A 24858-nucleotide genomic window follows, 5' to 3' on the forward strand; every position below is an offset into this window, starting at 1 on the left:
AGGTGTAATGAGTGATGGATCCATAACTCGAGGAGAAAGGACTAATTGCTTTTGTCGGTAAACAGCTGTGTCCATAAGTAACTCCTTTTTGACCCAATTCCTTGTAAATCCAGTTTTTAATCCTATAGATAATTGGTGGTAAACTCCTAACTCGAAAATGAAGGACACTAAATTTGGCCATGACATTGAATGGTCTTACAGAAGACCTGCCGGCACAGGGTTTGGAAACATTGTGAAACATTAGTATTCAGTTGCTATTTTTCCAGCTCCAAATATTTTTTTAGTTACCGTTCACTTGTGGTCAGAGAACAGTTCCCCTTTGAGTAAAGCAATAGTCTTGCTTACAGACACCCTGTGTCCCTAACGAGATTCAACCCCTGCATCAAGGACTTTAGAACAAACAAACAAAGAAAACCACAAGAAAAAAAATCCAACAACAAATGAATTATGTTAAGTTTTAAAAAGTATCTGTGAAATAAATTTACTATACTAGCTAATCACAGCAAACTTCATCCTTTTGTTTTTCTAAGAAAGGCTGAAATTTTTAGTTTTATAGTTTGGCAAAACATTTTTTTTTTCTTTTTTTGAGTAGAGGGAAAATTCAACACGAATTTACTTGTGATAGCACTTCATACACAGACAATATCTCCTTAAATGTTAGTGAAATAACTGTTAAGAATCAGTCAACAGAGTTTGGATGTACAGTTAAGTATTTGTTGTACTTCTCCCTTTTAGGTAGTCCTATGGTATTCAGTTTTGTGGCTAAAATAGATCCGGCACGCATCTTAAAACACTTAAAGTATCTGCATGACTCATGCTTGAAGTTCTGAAGTTTGGGAGCATTCTGAGTCTTGCCAGCTAGCAACCAACACATCATCTCTATTGTTTCAGTAAATGGAAGGAATTTACAAAACTTATAATATCCTGACTTCTTCAATGAAATGTGCTTTCTGCATTACTTTTTATTTCTGTTCCAGCCTCTTTTGAGTTCTTGAGCCATGAGATGGAAGTAGCTTGTGTAATCTACTATTTTTAGAAAGTTAGGAAAGCAAACCAAATACTCTCAGAGAGGACCCTGTGAAATGGCTGTACCCTTCAGCCATGCTGTTTCAGGCTTTGGCTGCGCTCCCAGGTGACTTAGGTTTATGGCTGACTTCTGGTTAGAAGAGAAGAATTCTCTCTCTCTCTCTCTCTCTCTCTCTCTCTCTCTCTCTCTCTCTGACACACACCCAGAGATAGAGAGAGAGAACACAGTTGAACAGAAGAAAATGGTTTATCTAAAAGAAACCAGTAACATTACTGTAATTTTAAATGAAAAAATTAGATAACACTGTCTGAGTTCATAATAAATGTGCTACAAAAATGGACTGTTATGAGTAGGAATCTATGTGTATGTTAGGCCTTTCCAAATGCAAATAATGAAAACACACGATGAGTAATAGGTCAAGTGTATAAATTAAATAGTGTTTAAGCACTTTATTAACTTAATTTTTGTTTTGCACTTGTAGTTTAAATTCATAGTAGTCTAAGAGTAAATTCTAGCCCTTGCTTTATGTGCTTATAACTTACAGGGCTGGGGGCAGTCGGGACTTCAGACACTCAGAACAATTGATCAAATGCATTGTTCTGTTCTGAAGAAGATTTTTTTTTTCTCTTGTGGCTTGTGAATGGTGCTCCAAAAGAGGGGGCAAAAAGACTAAAAGCAAAGACTCCAGCACTGCAGGCTGCCAGTAGAATGATGCCATGTTTTAGATATGGTATTTCCAGTCATCTGGTTGCCATGATCTCTTCAGTCACGATCTCTTCTTCACAGTTCCGAGTTTGTGGGAACAGAGTAGACAGGATATATTTTTATGTGACGCTGAACGTATTACAGTCTCAAGTGTTCACTATATCATCCGTAGAAATAAACCTCTGGGGTTAACATCTGGATTACATGGCATGACTGACTTGATGAGGTGCCCCCAAAGTGATGGCAGTTGATTTCAGAATACCTTCCATGATTGCCACTATTTCCCCCAAAGAAATGGTTGGTATTGTTGTTGTTCTTGCAAAGGCACCATCATGGTCTTTTCATCACTGTCTTTTCATCAGTTTTAACTAATAATCCTGTAAAGGGAAACATGAGATCGGCAAGTCCTGGATAAACTAAATTTTAGTGTTCCCACCCACAGTAACTTTGATGAGCATCTGTTGCCTTTTCCTGATGGCATCTCACATACGATGCTCCAGTGGAAGGCTTTTCACCTCTTGTATTCTGAAACTTGTGCACACATGTACTGACTGTGTCCTTTAGCAACAAGTTGACACAGCAGAGTCTTTTCTACACTCCTGTCTTCAGATAAGGACTAATATATAAGGCAAGACTTGTAGTGTAGCCTGGACGGCTTGCATGTTCCTGCTGTAACCAATAAGCAGAAAGTTCACAACTCTTGAGAAGTTGTTCCTGTGACTGTGAGGCAAAATCATCGGTTCTGACAGCAAAATGCTCAGTAGTTACATAGCAGTACTAATAATAGCGTTAGAAACATACTGTTCATATTCTTATTCTTAAATATGTTCTTTTATTAATTTTTCTTTTAGTTTTAGATTATAACAATTTATTATTTTCCCTTTCATTTACTCCCTCCAAACCCTCCCATATACTCCTTCTTGCATTCTTTCAAGTCCATGGCCTTGGTTTTCATTACTTGTTACATGCATATATGGATATGCCTGTGTATGTGAGCATGTACACACACACACACACATACACACACATGTGCACACACACACTTATATTTTTATTTTTTCCTTACATACATAAGTGCCATCTGCTCAGTCTGTATAACGTAATCTGTGTGTATGTTTTAAAGGCTAACATTTTGGTATTGGATAGCCAGTTGGTGTGCTTTCTCAGGGAAGACAGTTTCTCCTACTCTGAGCATTCCTCTGTTGCCTGTGGTTTTTTTATGTAGGGTCGAGGCACCCTGGTATTTCTGCTTTGCTCTGTTCACTTTGGCATGGGGATTGTTGTTGTCCTTGGTCAGCTTATATTTAAGCAGTCATATTGATTACTGACATTACAAGTGGACACAGTCTCACAGCAAACCCCCCCGATCTGGCTCTTAGCAATCTTCCGAACCCTTCTGCTTTAGTGTACCCTGAGCTTTAGGTGCAGAGCTGTTTTGTAGATGTCTCCATTTCAACTGGGTTCCACAACTCTGCTTTTTGTTTGTTTGTTTGTTTGTTTTTTGGTTGTGGTTTCAAAAGACAATCTTTTAAGTGAGTGAATGTTTTTAAACTGTCAGGCAAACAAAATTCAAGACATAAAGCTTGTTAAGGTCTGGATTCTTGCTTTTTTTGCATTCTTTTTGAGATTTAAATATATTTCTCCTTTTCCCTCATTTAATTTTGCTTCCCTGTGTTAGCATGGCCAACTAAAGAACTATCTAAACACAAGGCAGCATGGAGTGTCAACAGGTTCAAAGTTTACCCGTGTGTTGGACATCTAAAACCACTTCAAGTTTAAGTGGCTCTAAGTCTCTGTGATGTGCAGGGTGAATGTACTGCTGAACAAGGTTCACACAAGCTTCAAAATCCAGATTGCTTCTCAGACCACAAGGACACCCAGGGCCTGAGATTGGGATCTCAGCCCCCAAGGACACCCAGGGCCTGAGATTGGGATGCCCATCCTGTTGTTCTCCTTGCTAAGGATTAGTGGAGGGTTTGAGGTTATCAGCCTTGCCAATACTTTACCTTTCATGCTGAGCAATGTCTCTGCTTCCCTCCAGGCCTACACAAAGCCTTTTATTTTCTTTAAAGAGGTTCTAATGAGGAAATTACCCCCACTCCACCCTTTTAAACTTTAGCAGACACACATTCTGCGCTCTTAGATAAGGGAATAATTTTCCATGTTATTACTGAGGTCAGAATTTCTGAGAGTCAGTAGAAATGGGTAACTAAATAGATGACCTTTGACTGTTCTGCTGATAGAGATTAGTGTGTAGAAACTCGAGTAAAAGTGACTGGAAAGGCTGGGTGGAGAATACTTCATTGTGTATTGTATATTAGAGCAGTAATTTTTTTTGTGAGGTTAACTGAAGTGGTAGCATTAAACAGTATTAACTTGAGTAAACATGTAACTTAACACTCATTTACAGTATGCTAACCAACTAGAGTTCTGTAACTAACATATCTCGTGTTAAGTTATTACCAAATACACATCTACTTATCAGTTCTTTTCTGGTATTAATATTTGTTGATTATTTTAAATTTTGATTTATGCTTGATTTGTTAGAAGTAAAGCTTTTTTTTTAGTACATGGGTCTGTGCTTTGAGAGTTTAGTGAGAGTTTCCAAGCTGTAGAACCTATTCTATACTACACCTTTACTGGCAGACTAACCTCAGGGTATCTTTGGGCCTTGTCCTTGTCACATATATTTTTCTCATCCTGCTAACACAATGTCATTTCCCCCTCCACTTCACCTGACAACTGACCTTAATCCTTACTAAGGGAGTAGTTAACCAACCTGTACAGTTCCGGAACGGTTGGCTCTCATCTTTCTTTATGATTCTCAGAGATGTACAGGGCTCATATGATTTTGTATGGCATCAGATTTTGCTATTCCTCTAATTTTTATTTGTACTTCCTTCACAAATATATTTTTCACTTCTTTAGAATAAAATGATCAAATAGTTACTAAATCACTCTGTGTTGATTATTGTTTTCATTTTATGATAACATTAGCCTATACAGCAACTCTGATAGTATCAAATTTGACAGACAGAGAAGTACAGAGGAACCAGGTGCTGCTCAGCTGGCTCAACTAGTAAGCTGTGGACCTGACACTTAGTAGCATGATTTCAGTTTCCATACTCAATCACATCATTCCAAGCACTGCTTTTGAACTTACATATCCATGTGCTGAGGAATCAACTAGGAAGTCATACACCAGTGCTTGAGCATAAGTAAATGATGATTCAAGGCACATTGAACATATAGGGCCAGTAGTAAATACATATAATTGTATTATGTTTTGAGTTCACAGGTAGGTCAAGAAGGAATCCAAGGTAGCAGGAAGATTGTAGAATTAGACACAAAGATTATGAGTCTGTCCTAAAAGATAAGAAAATGAGTTTAAGTTTACTACCTCTGACAGTGCCAATGCATCGGCTGGATAACTGCCTCCATGTCTAGAAAGAGGGCCTGAAGAGGTAGCTCAGTGCTTAAGAATACTGGCTGCCCTTCCAGAGAACCCAGGTTTAGTTTCGAGGTCCCATACAGTGTTTTAGAACTAGCTGTAACTTCAGTTCCAGAGAATTCTGTGCCTTTTTCTAAACCATGGTTACCAGCCATACATGTGGTACTTATACATGCATGTAGGCAAAATACCCATGCATAAAAAATAAAATCAAAATGGGAGAAGAAAAATGGCCTTCAATGTCTTCATTGTTTAGAACATAGTTAAAGCATCAGGCCCACTCTGAGAAGCCAAAGCAACTTTAGGGTTCTTGAGCTGTGCTTTAAAACCCTGGCTATGCAGAATTAAACCAGGAAGACTCCACAAACACACTGTGAGCCCCATTCAAATTTTAAGTATGGTTGGTATCACAGACTTTAACTGCTATCATCAGCGTTTCAAGAAGAAACAGTTTTGGTCTTTGGAGATTTATCTGGGAGAAGTGTCAGAGAATGGCTTTTCCTGGATTCTTGGGACCCTCTGCAAGCCAGATTTGGGTTATGCTTGTTTCCTGCGGAGGTCTACAAGAGCAGAGTTGGCAGCAGTGCACACGTTTTGTGGGCATCACCTCCAGGGTCGGAAGGCTTCCTTGTCAAAGAAGTGCTGGTCGGGGTGAGCTATAGCTCCATGAAGGTGCTTTCAGTGCTAATCACAGGTAGTACTGATGAAATACTGAGAGTGTTAAGCTCATCATTTTATTTTGTTTTTCTTTCTTGCCATTTTATAACAGTCATAGTTAAGGGGTCAGATGTGAAGAGCACAGCTGTTTAGAAGCTGAGAAGGCATAAGGATTTAATAACTTAAAGAGGATAACGAGCATATTCTGCCTTGGACTTTGGCAAACCAGATGAGAAAAAATGCTGTCTTCAGGGTGCTGACTGTTTATGGGGGGACCTGTGTTAGGATAGGATGAGGTACAGATTAGGAGAGAACTCGAAACGGTAATGGGAAGGTCAGTGTGAGAGCAATTTGGAGAAGGGGGAGAGAAATATCTTTACTTTCCCTCACAACTACTGACTCAAACCACAAATGGGAACAGACCAGCGAGTACCAAAAAGAAAGAAGTAAAAAGTCTTAGGCTAAGCCGGGCGGTGGTGGTGCACACCTTTAATCCCAGCACTTGGGAGGCAGAGGCAGGTGGATTTCTGAGTTCGAGGCCAGCCTGGTCTACAGAGTGAGTTCCAGGACAGCCAGAGCTATACAGAGAAACCCTGTCTCGAAGCACCCCCCCCCCCAAAAAAAAAAAAAGTCTCAGGCTTAGGCCTATGTCTTGGATGACCTTGCTCATAGGGAAACTCCATTTTAACCTGAGTTCTCAGGTCCACGGCTAGAAGAATACTGCATCTATCTGAGTTTATCTATTGATGCATATGTTATATTTTGTGTCAGTATGAGTTTGAGTCTTGACTATCATTAGGTCCCCAAACCTTGTTGCTTCAAAGGCCATAGGAGTCTGGTATGCTTTTAGAGTTATCTCTCTGCTTCCAGTACAGACTTAGATTCACTGATATCTAGGTCCAGGCTGTTCGTACTTGAGGCAGGAAGCATCTGCAGTTAATGGTTGACAGTAAATTACACAAAATAAAACATGGAAAATTTAAGTTAGCAAAGCTGGGGAATTTTTCTATCATTTTCAATTTCTCTACAGATACGGACATAATTAGTGTTTAGGATCGCTTGTGATGGATAAATTACATCTGTAATTCATTCTTGCCATGTTACTGCATTCAGAGAATAATTTGCTTTCAGAAATCATTGCTCATCTAATATTCTAAAATCGTTCTTAGACTGAATACAAGTTTAGTAGCATGTCCCTATCGAGTAAGCTCTTATATCCATCAGTTTCAGCCTAGAAAGATATTGGAGAAAATCAGCCAAATTCCTTCTTGATGGATGATGTTGTTTCTTAAAAGATTATTCTCCATAAGGGGAGGCAACCCAAAAGAAAGATGGAGAAAGAAGAACCATGAAGAAAGAAATACTTAAAGAATTAATTTTTAAGTGAAGAATCCCGTTAAGAAAGATTTGTGTTTCGAATGCAGTATCCCCACATTGTCTGCTTCTCCATGGCCATGTGATGACTAATGAAATCTAAGTCTAGCCATGAGAGAAGATTATCACCATAGTCTTATTTATTGGATTTTTTTCTCTGAAGAACTAGACATTTTATTACTAGACATTGCTTCCCATGAATTTTAGCAGAGTTAAAAAACGAAAGGAAATGTCCTTGAAAGAACTCAAATGTATTTACATGTAACAATCAAAATAAGCAAATCTCCAAATACCACCAAATCTCAAAACTAGAATAAACAAAATCCCCCAAATAACCCTTTAGCCTAGCCTCTGATGAGCTATAAATCATTATTCATATTTAAGAAAAGTCATTTTAATATTACAAACAGTTTTACAGTGGGATCTATTTAAACAGCTCCTGTAATATTTGAAATCTATGATTGAAGATTAGGTTAATAATACACTATTGAATACAAAGGCTTCAAGAGGCAGAGCAATAAATGCGGAATGGTCTTAGTGACTTTATTAGTAGCTACTGTCTTCTGTCATTCCTGCCAAGGATGAATAATGATAGAGAAGAGATTTTCATGAGAAATATCTATTTTAAGAACTAGAGGGTCCGGGGGTGGACTTCAGTGGGTCACAACACTAGCTGTAGGAGTGTGAAGACCAGAATCCAAATGCCATACTGGGGGACAGAAATGTAGATCCTAGAAGCCAGCTGGCAGCCAAGTTAGGTAGAAAGGCAAACTGGTGGTTCAGTGAGCGACACTGTGTAAAGGCCTCAAGGTGGAGTTTGGCACTTTGGCCCATCTGCATGGTCACCAGGTCTAACCCCAAATACCTGCTGCTCACACGTTCTACATGCAGCAACAGATGCTGCACTTTTGACTCTTCACTTGCTGTACTAGATATTTGTGACATCTTGATGGAAGGGTTAAACACACAAAATTTGGCCTCTTTGGTTGTTGATAGACAAGTGGCTATTATAAGATCATAAAATAATAACAATTTGATTTTTATTCTGATTTTGTTCAGAAACACCGGAAACATTCTGTATAGGAGAAGCCGAATAATCAGCACATTTTTATTAGAATGGTCACTGCTGACTTCAATATGGCAGGAGTGATAGCTAAGCTCATCATCACAGTCTGTCATTCTGTGACATAAACTTGAGTCACGTTGACTTTTGGACAACACAAGTATAGATCTCTGGTCAGGTTACATCTGCATAGTTTCACACCTTTCAGAGAACAAAGGCGGTAGGAAATCAGAAAACAGTTTTTTCTAGAAAAATGAAGAAGAGACACACCGGAGTTCCAGCCTGGCAGTGATATGAAAAGGGCATTCGATAAGGAGGTCTCTCAGTTAGTCACTGTCCTTATATCTTTGGGTTAAAATGGAGTATCTCTTTTTATTCACTGATCTGTAAGTCCATGCAGCTGTTGATATCATTTTGTATGAGGCTGCAGGTTCATCTTATTTTGTAGTTTTCCTAGGAATTATAATATTGGAAGCAAAATATGTACTTCAAAACCTTTGTTAAATCTTCCATATATCCTAATGTGATAATATAATTTAGATGAAACAACTGAAATCTTTGTTTCCTGAAACATCTTCCTGCCATGTTATATTTATGTATTTATGACTCTAATAGGATATGTTAGAAATTATCTATGACTAAAGATTTTATTCTTTGTATATCTTTAATATTTACTCACTATACTAACTGTGCCAAAGTAATTTCATGTAATACAAGTAATTTTATTATTTATTTTAAAACTATATATATATTTCTTTAAGATTTTTGTACCACATTAAATGTAATAAAAATGACCATTAATAAAAGAATTGATTCCATTTTCATACAAGATGTGAAATAAAGAGTATGTTGTGCTAAAAATGTTGGGTTTCAGAATATGAAATAAATTCTTATGCTTCTTAGATATTTAATGAACACTGTGTTGTCCTGACCTCATATTGAGGAGATATTGATCAATTATTAGTGCTCTTGGTGAACAGTATGATGACACGTGTATCTTCCCAGAGCAGTTCATTTCCACAGTACGAGCTGGTGGGACAAGCCATTGCCCCAGAGGATCAGCAGCTCATTTCTGTTAGCCAGTTTCAGCAAATAGCCATTTAGAAATGTTACTGTATGAGATGGAAAGCTGCACAGGTTTGTGAATTCTGATATGCCAAACTGACTTTTCTCTAGAGCTCCTTAGATTACAGGGAAAAGTGTGTAGTGTTCTTTGTCCTTAAATTTCATTTTTCTGGCTTGTCTGTTTCCTTTATTAATTTGCTGTAGATTGAGTTTTGCTTGTCTTGTTCCCTTTGGTGTTTCCTGAGTGTCTAGTTTGGACTTCATTCTGTTTTTCTTGGAATGAATTTTTTTCTGAAAACTCTATTACTGCAAATAAATATTGATGCCAAGAGCGATGATAAAGTGGCCACCAGTGGTCCACACTTAGACGCTTCTGCTGCCTCTGGAATCCTAGTCAAATTTGTATCCTCATAATGCTCACCCAAATCCATATACCAGGCGTAATGTAAGTTAGAAACAACAAAACCTACTTTCTTCTTTTATTATTTTTTTATTTTTTATCAGTTTTGGTTTTCTTGAGACAGGGCTTCATGTGTAGCCCTGGCTGTCCTAGAACTCACTCTGTAGACCAGGCTGGTCTCGAACTCAGAAATCTGCTTGTCTCTGCCTCCCAAGTTCTGGGATTAAAGTTGTGCACCACCACTGCCTGGCCAAAACTCCCTTTCTATGGCACAGACAAGGCCTTGTAAATAGATAAGACAATAGATCCAGCCAGGGCATTTATTGCAGAGGAGTTCCTGTGACTTCAGACTCTTTATTGTCTCATTCTATTTTTGTTTTCATTTATAACATGAATCTAATGTGTCAAGAGGATTCAATGAAATATATACATCACTAAATATATGGATATTCTGTACACCAGAGGCATTCATTTTGCTCTGGTCTGAATGTTGGTAGTCAGTCCAAATTATCATTTCCCTTTGTATGAGAAGTCTTGCCTTAGGTTAGAATAAATGTGACTGTTTTGCATACTATACTGTAGGTAGGTTACTGTGTATTGCTTATTGTGATATCTAAAATGTACTCTCTGACATAGGTGTAAATGTACACTGCTACACAGTAGCTTATTTACTTACCCTTCCTTAACAGAAAACAATCCCCAAACTGAGCATGTGCACGACTCCACACTAACGAGGCAGTACTAGTACAATACATTTTATCTGTTCCTAAAATCCACTTAATAAATGTAGTTATCTATGAATGGAAAATAGTTATAGTCATCTGTTCTGACTTTAATCCTGTTTAATATGAATGCCTCTTTAGTTCTGTGCTGTTCTATAATAATTCATATTTTACATTTTAAATAGGATGAAATATGAATTTCATTCTAAATGACTCATGTGTTTAAAAGATTTTATTTTTGATTGCATATGTGTGTGTGTGTGTTTATGCATTTGGGTATATGCATGTGTGAATATAGGTGTCCAGAGGTATTAGATTTTCAGAGTTCAGATGACCATGAGCCTTGCAGTGTAGGTGCTAGATGCACAGCTTGGTTCCTTTAAAACAGTGGGATAGGCTCTTAACCATTAAGTCATCTCTCTAGAATCCATAATTGTTAATGTAAAGTATATATTTATTAAAGTTCCTGCACAAAACAGCATCAATTTCAAGTCTTCCTTTTTGTATTTTATTATCTTCTTCATTTGCTCTGTTTAATGTGTATATATCAAACTATAGATTCATTTAGGGTTTCATTATATTCCAAAGGGTTTCTGATAATGTAGAGTATAAACCTTAGATCTGTTTACATTCCATCCTTAATGGTCTAAAATTAATACCCAGCTATTCTGATTGTTCCAACCTTATTTTTTTTCTTTTGTACTTGTAATTGACAGGAAAGCAGTGCTAGGTATTAATATAACCCATGATATCCAAAGATATTAACCTAAACTCATAGGTTTAAGGTGTGACTTGGGTAAGAGAAGAATAAATGCTTTTATTTTTATTTTTTTGTAAGCAAGGGGACAGCCTTGTAAGTAAAAGTTACAGTGACACCCTAAGTATAAGGTGTACACTGCCTTCTTGGTAAGACTATTATTGGTTATTGCCCATGCTGGAGTGTTGACTTTGTGTGTGGCAATGAGTTGGCTTTATTATTTGATGTAAAAGGAGCTTCAAATATGTGTTCAGTGGGTTTGTTTGTATACCTTTAATTGAATAAGCTATTTGGGGTATTTGGCGCATAGAGAGACTATTAGAAAAAAAAAAGCAGAGGAGTGCCTCTGAGGGCAGGAAAAATAAAATTTATTTTCAACTCTCTGGTAGCTGCTCAGAGTGGCAAAATCAGACTTGCCAGGAATTACGTAATCAATTTGAAGTTACTTAGCAGATGTCTAGGATTTACAATTTCACTTCCACGTTTCTTATAATAATTAATGGTCTAAGCACCACAAAATGCTTAGCATTTTCTTGAGAAAATCTCACTTGTCTTTCAGAGTGGTTTCATGATAAAACTGTATTATAGGATCTATAACAGGAAGGAAACTGAACTGCACACGTGTGTTGATGTTTGGGGTGTAGTAGAAATAGAAAACTAAGCTAAGGATTAAGTTAGGGATCAGATGAGATATTTTATTTACTTACTGGATTGTTTCCTGCTTCATATTTTTTTATAAAATGAAACAGGTAGGGCTAATATTTACTTATTTTCTTTGATATTGGTAAACTGGTTTTCCAAACTTTGTGTGTGTGTGTGTGTGTGTGCGTGTGTGTGTGTCTGCTTGTTTGTGCAGGTGTACATGCACATTGTGCAAACCCACACATATGGAGGCCAGCTTTATATCTAGTATATCACTCAGTTGTTCTCCAGTTTATTTACTGAGGGATGGTCTGTTGCCGAACCTAGAAGTTTCTGAATTGGTTTACACATCTAGCAGACACATCCCAGATTGCTCATCTATGTCTCCTGAAATATAGACACACAGACACCTATTTCCCTTGACTGAGCCGTCTCTATAGCTTCCAGACTTATTCATACATACATACATATATCAATATCTCTATCTCTACCTATCTATCTATCTATCTATCTATCTATCTATCTATCTATCTATCTATCTATCTATCTATGCTATCTTAGACTGTCACTATGGTCGCTCTTGTCTGTTAATGAATATTACCTTTTTATTCTAACAACTCACTTGGCCCTAATTCAGGAAAAAGTTTTTTCATCCCATTAGCTCCAAGGTATGAGGCAAACCAATGTTAAAGAAACATGTTCAGAAGCCAAGTTTCTCTAGATAAAATCGGTAGTAAATGTGCATATGGTTATGCTTACACTCCCTCTCGTTTGCTCTCTCTGAATAAAGGCATGCTTTGTTAATCCTAAGTGACATTATGGTCTCAGTTTTCTTTGATGTTTTAAAAATTAATTTGCTTTGGTTGAACTGAAGCAGAACACTTGCCTAATAGTAACACGTACCAGGGCATTATGACCCATAGCCTTTTGGTGCCCCTGACTTGTTTGACAACTGTATAAATTTTGAAAATGTGACCAAATTTTGGAATGCATCTTAAATATTGACTTCAGTCGCTCTTATAGGAATGTTAGCAGTAGAATTGTGATAGTGTGTCCTAAAGGGAGGGAGATGTGGGCCAGACAACTTCCAGATGCCTTGGAGAGTCACCTTCCAAGGAAGTCATGTTTATAATGAGTTGAAAAAGTACTTCTCTTAGTAACTGTTCCGTAGAAAAGCAGATTAGCATGGGGGTAAAAAGACAAGTCTGAAACTACATACACTTTGAGCTCAATTTTAACAGTAAAATGTATTTACCTTGAAAACATTCCGGAAAGTATCCTGTTTAATGCATTTAAAATTGATGACTAGGTCATGAAACCCCGTAGGTACTTCTGTAATACTATTCATTACCAGTTTTAGTTGGGTTGTCATGTTGGAACTATGGAGATTTTATTTTATGAAGTGTGTGTTACATTCTAGTAACATAAATAAAACCATAACAGCATAAGCAGAAAGATAAAGTGTTTTAGCTGTATAAAGTAATTGTACATTTCTTCCACTGGCTGGTTCAATACTCCATTTGAATTAAAATAGGTCTTGATTGATGGAACATCATTTGCTTATGGGTTTACAGATCTTATTCTCAGTAGTTGGAAAGATGCATTGTCCAGCAGAGGCTATTCACCTATACTATTGCTTAGTGTGAGCTTGATGGATTTAGACCCCAGGTTGATCATTACTGCTTCGGTCTGTGAAAGGAAAAGCTGCAATCTCAATTCTAAGCTGTGACCTGCTATTAAGCCAATTTGAGGAATAGCAAAAAAATCAATACAAACTCATAGAAAATACACAGATTGCAGCAAGCTATCAAATTATAAAAGCTTGTTAGCTTTTTGTAATTATTGTGTTTTTCTGTATAGGGCCAGGGTGTAAAATGTCTTATATAGCCTACCCTATTTTTATTTTACTAGAGAAGAGACTTGTAACATTTTTGGAGTAATGTAGAAGGAAAAGTAGATTTCGCTGGCTGCATGAAGCCCTTATTAGAGTAACTCATAGAAACAAGTCATTGAGTAGTCAGATGTTCAAATAGTTAAAGTGTGAAAAACAAAAACAAAAACAAAACACCTTAAGCCTGAAAACCTAGGTGGTAGAGAAGAATCTAAGCTTTTCTGGTTTCTGTTTTAACTTTGCTATTCTTTGCACTTAGATTATTCATGTGATTTTTAAGGGTTTTGCTTAGTGTCTAGAGGTGAGTTTTTCCTTTGCCACTTTCAGCACTAAACTCAAGTGAACCACAGACTGCTGCCAGTATAATTAGAAGAGGCTTAAGAGTCCATGTGATACACCCACTTTATATATTACCATAACAAGGAGTAGAAAGGGATGGGCTGAATTATGTTCATAAAGCTGTCAAGGTCACCAGGACCTCGAAAGACAGGTACTTGCCAAGTCAAATAAAAAATCTGATGATACTGTCTTCATTTTATGAGAATAGCATCATCCACACCTACAGCCCAAATTCACTCTGAGGTCGGGTCAAGCTGAGCATTTTTTAAAATAATCTAATGCCTTGGTAGCATCACAATTCATACAATGTTTTTTCTTGAACAACAAATTCTCCAAACAAATGTATGTATACATATAGATACATACATATTTGTCTGTCTCTCCATCTATATATCTATGTGTCTATGTATCTATATATCTATCTACCTATCTATGTATCACTATCTATGCATGTGCACATTGTAAGTTTTTAATATCAGCTGTGGTATCTAGAACGTTGAATTCTACATGTCCAGTAGATGCTTAAAGAATGCTATTTTGATTTTTATCAAACTCCTAGAACTGTAACCTACTTGAATAACTTCCTCAGAAAGCCCCTACATTGAGAATCCTTTATAAAGTAGATATTTCTTTCTTCTACATTCCTTAGATATTATGTATTAAAGAGTAGGCTATATTGTGTTGAATTTTAGAGTCAATCTGCCTATTTTTCCTCATAAGCTCTTAAGCCTTGAAGCTTACCAAACTTCCCTTAATAACCTTTGTATATGTGGTTTCTGGAATATCCTTGATATTCATTGAATTGAAAGCAATATTCTTTCCTAATCATGGCCAATACTTTTTAGCTGATCATGAGTGATTTTAAATTCAGTTTTAGGGAAATCATTGTTCTGCAGTTGTCGATCTCTTTTCTAAGGATCTCCTCTCCTGTTCGGGGGAGGGGGGTTCTCCCATAGCATACATATGTAGTTTTCTGCAAGGTTTCATGCACCTCTGACTGGTTCTAGCAGAGTAGAGGATCCTTTTTATTCTGTGAGAGAATTGCTGGATCAGGCTCCCATTTGGGGGGGTGCATGCTATTGTTTATGTTATCTTGCATTGACTGGCGCTTGTAGGGTCCTATCACTTTGGCTGTCTGCACACCTCATGTCTCTGGAGTGATACATTGCTCCCTTTAGTGGCATGATTCAGTTATTTGGGTAAGAATATTAGCACCTGCTCATGAATGTGTTGTTGGAGAAACTTTGGGGCTTTCATACAGAATGATGTTTAGCCTCTGACAGCTGTACATTATCAGGGTTCACTTTCCTTTGCTCTTATGTTGAGAATATTGTGAACATCTTTAATGGTTTTGTTGCATTATGGGAATAACATCTAGAATCCAGACTACAATTATATTACTGTTGCCTTTAATACAGAATAAATCATACTAAAAGGGGGATATAATTCCTTACAGAGATTCATATGTCTATGCTATGCATAAAATTCTACATATTGTAATTGTATAAAAAGTTCTATCTTCTAAGTCCAGACATTTTATCATTTCAGTTTTTCTTTTTAAATTTAAAGTTGAAGAAAGAACCCAAAGACATAGAATGTGTTCAGACCCTGCTGGTGCTTCCTTGCTCCTATGATTAACCTGCTCTCTGCCCTTAAGAGAGGTGTGGTAAGAGAAGCCATGCTGTGAATGTCATGCAAGTTTCTAGAGAAAAAATCTGGATGAGTATCAGTGCCAGCACTTCTGCACTTAAGCATCTGATTCTGGAGCGACTATAGTTATCCACTTTGAAAAAGGATCATCAAGATGGATTAAAAATTTAGCACTTGAGGCTTATTAAGGGTTAGAGTGGAATAATTATTTATGTAGCTGGGGATACTGCAATCCTCACCAGAACACTGTGATATGCTAGGCACTTCCTGCCTCTTCTCAAGGGCCCTCACAGTTTTTATCTCCCTAAGAATAAGTCTTGCTGTTCCTTGGTTGTTCATGCTTCCTGCTTTCTTACTGTGCGTATTATCAGAGGAGATAAATCTTACTGAAACTCTATGAACATACAGCTTTCTAAGCCATCTCCCCTTGCTGTGCAGCAGTTGTCTACCTCAGAACAATCAATCTTTGTTCTTTTGGTGCTCAAAGGAGATGAGTGTGGACTAGGCCTTCATATTACATTGATTTCGGTTGTTGCTAATTATGGAACCAGTCTTATTTTTTCTCTAATCTTGAAAGTTGGAAAATGAAAGGCCAAGGTGCAGTGGTGGATCCTGGAATGCCACTCTTCCTCAGGCTGTGAGACACTTTGTAGTGTGACTGCAGTTGTATGTTTTGGCAAGATATCGTATTAACTGTAACAGAGAATTCAGTTAACCCTACTTTTAAATTCTTGTGGATTTTTGTTCTTTCCTTTAAAAATCTGGATCTCTCTGTTTCTTCCTAAGAGACCCTCTTAGGCCCTGATCTGCAGCTTCTTCATTCACATTTTTGACAATGTAGGTAGTATTGCTACACTTTAGAAATATTTTAAACATTTTAATACTATTTTTGAGATATAGTCATAAAGCTGTCCCCTTCCTCTTCTGTTCTCCAAACCTGCTCACGTACTCCCTCACTTTGTAAGCTCATGGCTTCTTTTTCTTTTATTGTCCTTAATATGTCTTTGTGTATATGTGTGTTCCTAAATACAGAAATATGACCTATGTAGTCTGTATAATAGTACTTGTATGTAGATATATTCAGGTCTGCTGAGAGCAGAAAAAATAATCTACCCCATGGGAGAAGGTACCAATTGGTTATATAATACCAAATGGTCAGCCCTGAAAACAATATTGGTAATTTAAAAATGGAGTGATATTTTTATTATGTTATTTTACTGTATAAAATTTAACAAAAGAGAGACACAGAAAACCTTTTTATTCTCCCACTATCACTCTGAGGTTTTTAACTCAGTCCTGTCTGGGAACTTACAAAAGCAAAGGATATGCCTTAGTCACCTGTAAAATTTCATACCCAAGTGACTAGCACAGAATAGGCTGCAAATAGACACTGTTTGACTTGTGTTGGGTGTAAAGCTGAGTGAAGTATGCAACACTATCAAAATAAGTTAATTCTCACCTCATATCTAATCTTTCCTCTATGCCTAAGATTAAAATAAACCAGTTAATCACATCACAACAGTTAGGTAATATATTATGTTAAAAATGAAGAAATAATGATTTGGAAGACAATGTCCAAGCATAAAAATAGTCATGAACATAAAATGCCAAAAGTATTTTAATTTAACATATTTAAGTAAGTTGGAGTAGTACAATGATAAAAAAAATCATATATGTATATTCTGTTCTCAGTCTGTACTGTTGGACTGAAAAATACATTCATTTGACTAATGAGATTGGCTGAATTATTTTACAAACTAGACAGCAATATTATGGATTGACTTTTCTCTTTAATCACATTTGTGAGTTTTTTCCCTAATGCAGAATACTGAAAACATGACCTTTAGTTTACTATTTATAAGCAGTAAAAGTATAAATCAATAATGAAATTGACCCCATAAAAATTTTGGGGTAATGCAATTGAGACTTTAAAAAATGTAGCATGTAACAGATAATTAATGAAGCTCAGAAGCATCTTTTCATATAAATGTAATAAGTGTATCAGTGTAATGAATCACATTTGTTCTCAGCTTCCAGTTGAACAGTGGATTCTGTTAGATCAGCTGTGGGCTTTTGAAAACCAGATTTAGTAACAAGTCAGCAACAGATTTACCATACGCCAAAAGGAGAACATGCCAGTCCCACTTTACCTTGCTAATCACTAGTTGGTTTTCTTCAGTATCATATTCAGTTAAAGTGTGTGTGCATGTGTGTGTGTGTGTGTGTGTGTGTGTGTGTGTGTGTGTGTGTGCGTGTGCGTGCGCACGTGTGAGATTTACACAGCATTCCATTTGGATGCTGTATCTAGTATAACAATTCTTGCTTCCTGTTTTTCCCTTATTCCCTTTGCTAAAAAATTCAAGCCTCTGTCCTATAAAGTATCTAAAATTATAAATTCAACTAACTGCTTTTATATAGTGTTTATATTTTCTTTACTTTTTGCATACTAAAAATTGAATCCAAAGTTGAATTTACTTTTAATGCCATTTACTTTTGTGAGATAATCCTTCTTACAGAGTCCTGTGATTTTATTATAGCAAAAGGTGTAACTTCAATTATCGCCACTGAGGACGCTGAAATCTGTCATTTCTTCTTGACTCTTGGGTCAGGACCGTGGGTTGGCTGGACCCAGTGTTTTTACTTCATTGTTGATCATGCTCTAGAACAATGATATTTTTTAAGGATTGCTGTGGGATAACTTTTGATTATGCAGTGCCTCCTATATTATTACTAGAAAATTTCTAAACAAGTACTTTCCTTTAGTTTTATGATAAGGCACTATGAATTGTAATTTGTATTCCATTGGGAATATGCATGAATTTTACTAACTTTTAAGTCTAATATAAGGTCTAAACAAATTTACACATATCTTCAAATTACTCTAGGTTATAATGTTTCTTATTGAGTAATGGGCTATCCTGCTAACCACGGGCCTGGACCACAGCCCTGGAGCCTGAAATGAGGCAGCAGAAGCTCTCAGGCCTCGCATCCCAGGCACTCAGAACCTAGAGCTGGAGGATCAGGCTTTGACCTTATGCTAGCCAGCTGGAGTCTAGGCCCCATCCAATTATTCTAATACATTTTAAGACTTTTCTTTTGGGAAAAATCTTTGAATTGCTTCCTTTTAATGATAATATATTTTTGATAACATTACATTTCCATGGTATCAGGAGTGCTCTGACATTTCATTTCTGTTTAGCATAGATGTGTTCCTTAGGATTTGACTCCATTTGGGTTTGTTTTGTGTTCATGATGCAAATGAAAAACATAAGACACATGCAAAAACATATCTGTATGTAAATATAGTTTTCCTTATTCTAATATTTGGTGTCATATATATTTAAACTTACAGCATTTTTAGCTGACTTCAAATTCCTTGGCTTTATAATCTAATATCATGACAGTCAGAGAACTGGAGGATGAGTAACTCCCACTGGCCCAGAGAAACAGAAATGACTATTTTGGGCCTAACATGTTACAGTAAAGGAAGTTTCATTTCAACTAATAATTTTGAAGAAGTAGAATTAGAGTCAACAGTACTGTAAATTCCCCTCAGACTAATGCAAATGGGCAGAGCCTATGAGGCTTCCATGCAGTAATAGCTGAGCTTCAGCTGACTTCTAGCTTTAGGAAATACTGAAGAAATGTTAGTGTTTTTGTTATCTCTTATAATGTGTATTTTGTACATATAAGGAGAAGTTTGGGGTTCTTAAGATAATTGTTGTATAGTAAACATGTAGTGGGATATGGAAATCTGGGATTACCATTTATGATTCTGTTTTGTTAGAAATGTAGTTGTCTAAGAACTTACTTCATTTATTATTATTGCTTTAGGTGATGCATGTGTGGTTGCTTATACCAAGGTGTGCTTGTGCCTATTAGAGAGCTAGTTTGTAGGGTCAGCTCTCTTCCCCACTGTTCGGTAGACTAGACACCGGCAAATTCTGGCACTAGGCTTGTTAGACAAGCACTTTTACCAGCCCGGCCCTCTGAGCAGCCCCGGGGCTGTAATTGTTCTGTTGATTTTAGCATGTATTAAACAGTGATAACATTCTTGATGACTTCTATAACCTAGAAATAGTTTGTTTACATATGTTTAGGTAGTATAATCTAGCCGTTATAATTACTTAAGGTTAAAATAGAAAGTAATTTCTTGGCATAAAATTTATTTTGCAATAGGAATGAAGACAAGATAGAAGCATCACATTGATTTTTTTTAATCGTATGTAGACATGTTTATGATATTACAGAGAAATATTGTGAAGAGATATTTTACTTTTTTATTTTATTTTTTAAGATTTATTTATTTACTATATGTCAGTACACTGTAGCTGTCTTCAGACACCCCAGAAGAGAGTATTAGATCTCATTATGGATGGTTGTGAGCCATCATGTGGTTGCTGGGATTTGAACTCACAACCTTCAGAAGAGCAGTCAGTGCTCTTAGCCCCTGAGCTACCTCTCCAGGCCTGGAAGAGATATTTTAAGTCAGGTGGTATTTGTATCCTTTGCTGGGTTGCCCTTTCTAGACAGTTTAAAAGAGGGAAAACACAGAAAGCCAGGTGTGGTCTCTGGTAGCACCAAGGAGCAGCTGAATTTAACTTTAAGGTCTACAAATAGATATTTATGTCCTTCAAATAATAGTTGAAGTTTGCCTGGAGGAAATATTTTCATATGAATAGTATACAGGTTGATGACAAAGTTCAGCAAGTCATAAGTAATGACAGTTTCAAACTGTTGAAAGTGGAAGGCTAGTCCCAAAGAGACAGGAGTTCCAAAAACAACTGGCAAAAGTAAATGTTACACAACACAGAAAAATACCAGGAGAAGAACTGACAGACTACAACAACAGGAAGATTAGTCACTTCTAGACCGACAGAAAAGTAGTGGGGGTGGGGCAAGGAGAAGAGTAGCTCAAGCAGGGTGTTGTCTAATATTGCAGATGCAAACCCCTTGGGAGCCATACTGGCAAAAACAGGTACTGCCCCAACTCCAAAGGCCCAGATATGAAGTTTTCAAAAGTAGTGACTCGATTAAAAGTGGAAAGATGTTAGGCTTGAATTTAAAGAAGCTTACAAGAAACAGCAGGTGGTAGTGGTCTTCAGCAGAGTTGAGCTGCTTAGCTCAGGCTGCTAGGTAGGCTGTCAGGAGAAAGAAAGCCTGGCTTGCCCTTCACACAAGCTGAGGCTCCATTCACATATATAGTTCATGTAGATAGAAGTGCTCTGGGTGCCTTGTTTGTGTGTGCTCTTTGAAATAACTTGTGCTTATAGAGAACATTTATCCACAACTTAACAAGTATAGATATCCAAATATTCCAATAGTTACTTCTGTGAGCTTATAAAAGTACTAGTAGTCATTACCTGTATGTTTTATAAAAAGCTACTCTGTAACTGGAAACCAGAAAGTTAACTCTGTGTTTATGCATTTTAGTGAGGTTCTGTTAATTTTCCATTCATAGTAAAAGGAATAGGCATATTCCAGAAACTGATTTTGTTGAGTCTCCTCACTTGTCAGATGTGAATAATAAGATGCCTGGCTCAAAAACAGGCAACAATAATAGATGGATCTGGATGGAGTAATACGACATGCTATTTATTTTATTAGTATACTCCTTAGCCAATTATGGCCCAACTTGCTTACATGATATATTTCTAGCTTACAAGGAAGGTGCGTATAAGCAGGGACACTCTTCCTTATACTACTTGGTGAGGTAATTTGTTGTATTACATATATGTCAATATTTAATAGACATATGATTTAAACTTGTTCATCTCTTAGTAATTCTTATAGATTATGTCAAATATTTTTAAATTGGATACCAGGACACAATTTGCTCTATTTGGGAAAACATACCTTTTTCAGTTAAAAGTAAGAACAAGTGATGCATATTCAAATCAGATAGAAAATTTGCTTAATTTAGAGACCTTAGATTTCATTTTATTCTGCATAGCAATATGGAATATCTAATTTTGTATCATTGTACTCAGGGAGCTGGAAAATGTGGTACTCCATTCTGATTTGCTGCCTTTTTTTTTTATCAGTTACAATGCTTCTATTGTTCATGTGCCCAAAATTTGCTTAGGTAAATTCTAACCTCTAAGAAAATAACCAGGTAATGCAAATACTGAAAGTACACTCAAAAAACCCAACTCTTCCTGTCTCCCTTGCCCCATACATAATAGAAAGGGAAATGTTTATTTTCTAAAGTGTACAGACAAATGCTATCTCATACACAGAATGTCTTCCCTTTTCCTGGTGTGGACACAGTAAGTCATCCTGAGTCACTTGAGGATTTTATTTAGCCAGTTTTATTTAAAGAATAAAATTATGACTCAGGGGTCTATGTGGCACGGTTAGACATTCTTACTGCCCAGTTTCCAGTGCCCACACAGCTAGCTCCCTATTAAATGTGGGGTGATCTTTGCCACTATGGAAATGTATAAAAACCTCATCACTTGTGTGCCCTTCGCTTGCTATAATTGTTCTTAATACATTTGTTTTCATATGAAGGCTATGAAGGAATTGAGTAGCAGGAATAGGCCTAGTAATAGCTCATGGATATAAGAGCTGCTGAGCTTATTTATACACAGACACTGGCTTTTCTTTTTCTCTCTCTCTTTTTTTTCCCTTCTTATTTTGGTGAGTGAAATATTTCCATGACTAGGTATGTGGGCTTGAATCTTAACCCTTCCACTGCCCCTAGCATTAGCAAGAAATAACTATATGACAGACTGAACAAGTTCTGGATACGCTGAAAAACATAATTTATATATGCTTGTAAGACAGCCTAAATAACTAATGGGTTCTCCTAATTGTCACTCACTAATGCCAAGATATCATTTGTTCAGGAGGTTGGATATGAATCTCAAAAGTTCCATGTCAACCTGGGCCTCATCATGAGATGTGTCTTACAAATAAATCCTTTAAACTGTCTTACCCCCCAAAAAATCCAAGTGGTTACTTTATTTCCCTTACCGATATGATGGAAGAATATACTCTTTAGCATATGTTAATTCCAGTGTTCCAAGTAGAGGCTGGAACAGATTGAAAAATGTTATTAGCTGGTGAATAAATCAACCTTATTTTATGTGATATCAACTCTACTATCCAGGGTCACTGCAGAGAACTGTCCACCTGCTTTTATTTTTATTTTAGAAATAACTGAGAATAAATAAACTCTTACATGTTATGTCATTTGAAGGGAGTCCACATAGGCACCCAAATAAGTTGTTGGTAAATGCTGCCCAGTGGCTGTACTTCTTAAAACTTATGGCTAAATTGTAACTGAGGGAAAGTTCATCAAAAGAATATACTCATAAAGTTTTCATAGACTCTCCTCCGTAATTTACCTAAAACAAGCAGTAGCTAGTCCACAATAGCCTGAGTTAGGCTTTCAGCCAGTGAAAGAACTAGGTTGCCTTCCGTGTTATGTTTGCCTTACCATTAGGGACCTGTCCGCATGGTTTGAACTGGTCTGATAGATAGTCGTGTGCACGCAGCAGCTCATTCAAGGAAGGTCATTTCAGCTGTTGGATATTCAGGGAAGCCCTTGGTCAGCGTTGGTTGGTTTCAGCTCATATCTCATGGGATGGCCCTTGAATTTCTTAAGCTCTGTCCGAACCCATAATTACGGCCTCAGCCTGGCATTTAATGAAATCCATGGGCTGAGCTGGGAATGTGTACAAGTGTGACTGTGCAATGGTGGTTTTCCTGTAGAGCAGGCACTGCCGGTAACAATGCTTTAGTCCTGCGGGGCCACCAAAGATATGGTCTATTTTGAAAAATGTGACAACTAGATACGTTCTTGACATCCTAACATCTGACAGCCATAAAACATGTGAGAGAAATCTGTTCATTTGTGTAGAGTTTTTCATATTCGTATGTTTTTGAAAGGGAGTGGGCCTTAGCAGGTCCTCCTCCCACCACAGTTCTGGCTAGACATGGTATTTATTACCCCCTCTCTGAAGAGCTCTAGTACTCAGTTTTCAAGAGTCTACAGCAGTGTTACAGATGCATTCCAAAGTCGACACTTTTCCTGCTTTTCCAGGATTATGACATTAGGCGACACTTCTTACATCTAGCATTCACCTTGCTATGTTGATGTAAAACACCTGAGAAACATGCCAAGAGTCTTGGTTCACAAGTTTGCAGTTTCACCAATAAGGCCAGTTTTCTACTATGTAGAGAATTCATGCATTAGGGTTCATAATTCTCTAAAAGGTCTGTGATAGAAATATGTTAACCTTTTTCTTTTCCTCCTGAAGTTTTTAAATTCTTAAGAAATAAATATAGTTATCTTTTCTATCTCTTGTATTGAATTTCAAGCACATCATCTAAATACCTTGCTAATGCTCCTACATGCCATTGCCCAATCATATCTGGTGAAAAGAAATGATCCATAACGTCAGAATGAAAATAAATAAGGGAACAGAGAAGCATTGCCCATTCTGTAAAAGTTACAAGAACTGATGTCTCCCCATGTAGTCAGAGTGTTGTACAGATTATGAAAACAGTAACTTTTGAAAACTGTTTCTATGCCAGGAAGGCAGATAAGAGTAGATTTTAAAATTGAGCAAACTTTCAGGGTAGCAATTATCTTACATGGTAAGTTTCTTTCAATGACAGGTTTTAGGGAAGTTAATTTCTTACTAGGAATGAGGAAGAAATATAGAAATTATGAAAGGACTAGTGAGGTTGCTGTAAGATCAACTTCTGAGAGCAGTTTTCTGTATAGAATTGGAAACTGAGTATCTCATAATAACAGTGTTTATATCACTTGTTTGGAGAGAAGATTTAGGTATGATCACAGGAAGACCCCTGTCTTGACACTGGGTGTGGGATATGTGCAAACACCAAACAGACTACACAGGTAGTCTGTGGGTGTGGAGTCAACAATAATGTTGTGGCTAACGTCCTGCTGGGTGTGGAGCAGACAATACTCAAGCTACAGTTGCCAGCCCTGCTGCTGATACTGAGAAATGGAAGCATGGCTGACCAGCAAACCCCTAGCTCTCAATTCCATAGCAGTTACACAAGAGGTATTGCTGAAGGGATCCAGCTTGGGTCCTTTTCATGGCATCTTGGCAAGCAGAAAGTGTATATTATCCATTGA

The 24858-nt window shown here is 37.0% G+C and overlaps 1 protein-coding gene and 1 long non-coding RNA gene across 32 annotated transcripts in view; one reads left to right on the plus strand and one right to left on the minus strand.

Moving 5' to 3' along the window:
* Positions 1 to 24858, plus strand: part of Mbnl1 (muscleblind like splicing regulator 1) — a 169881-nt gene that overhangs the window by 54076 nt on the left and 90947 nt on the right. The gene's annotated exons all lie outside the window — the stretch shown is intronic.
* On the minus strand, positions 1698 to 23197 carry LOC116092936. Its single transcript, XR_004119564.1, has 3 exons — positions 23188 to 23197; positions 22722 to 22780; positions 1698 to 1805 (listed from the first exon to the last, which is right to left on the minus strand). It is a non-coding gene; the product is annotated as an uncharacterized LOC116092936 (long non-coding RNA).

Source organism: Mastomys coucha, unplaced genomic scaffold (assembly GCF_008632895.1).
Source record: "Mastomys coucha isolate ucsf_1 unplaced genomic scaffold, UCSF_Mcou_1 pScaffold16, whole genome shotgun sequence".
Lineage (NCBI taxonomy): Eukaryota > Metazoa > Chordata > Mammalia > Rodentia > Muridae > Mastomys > Mastomys coucha.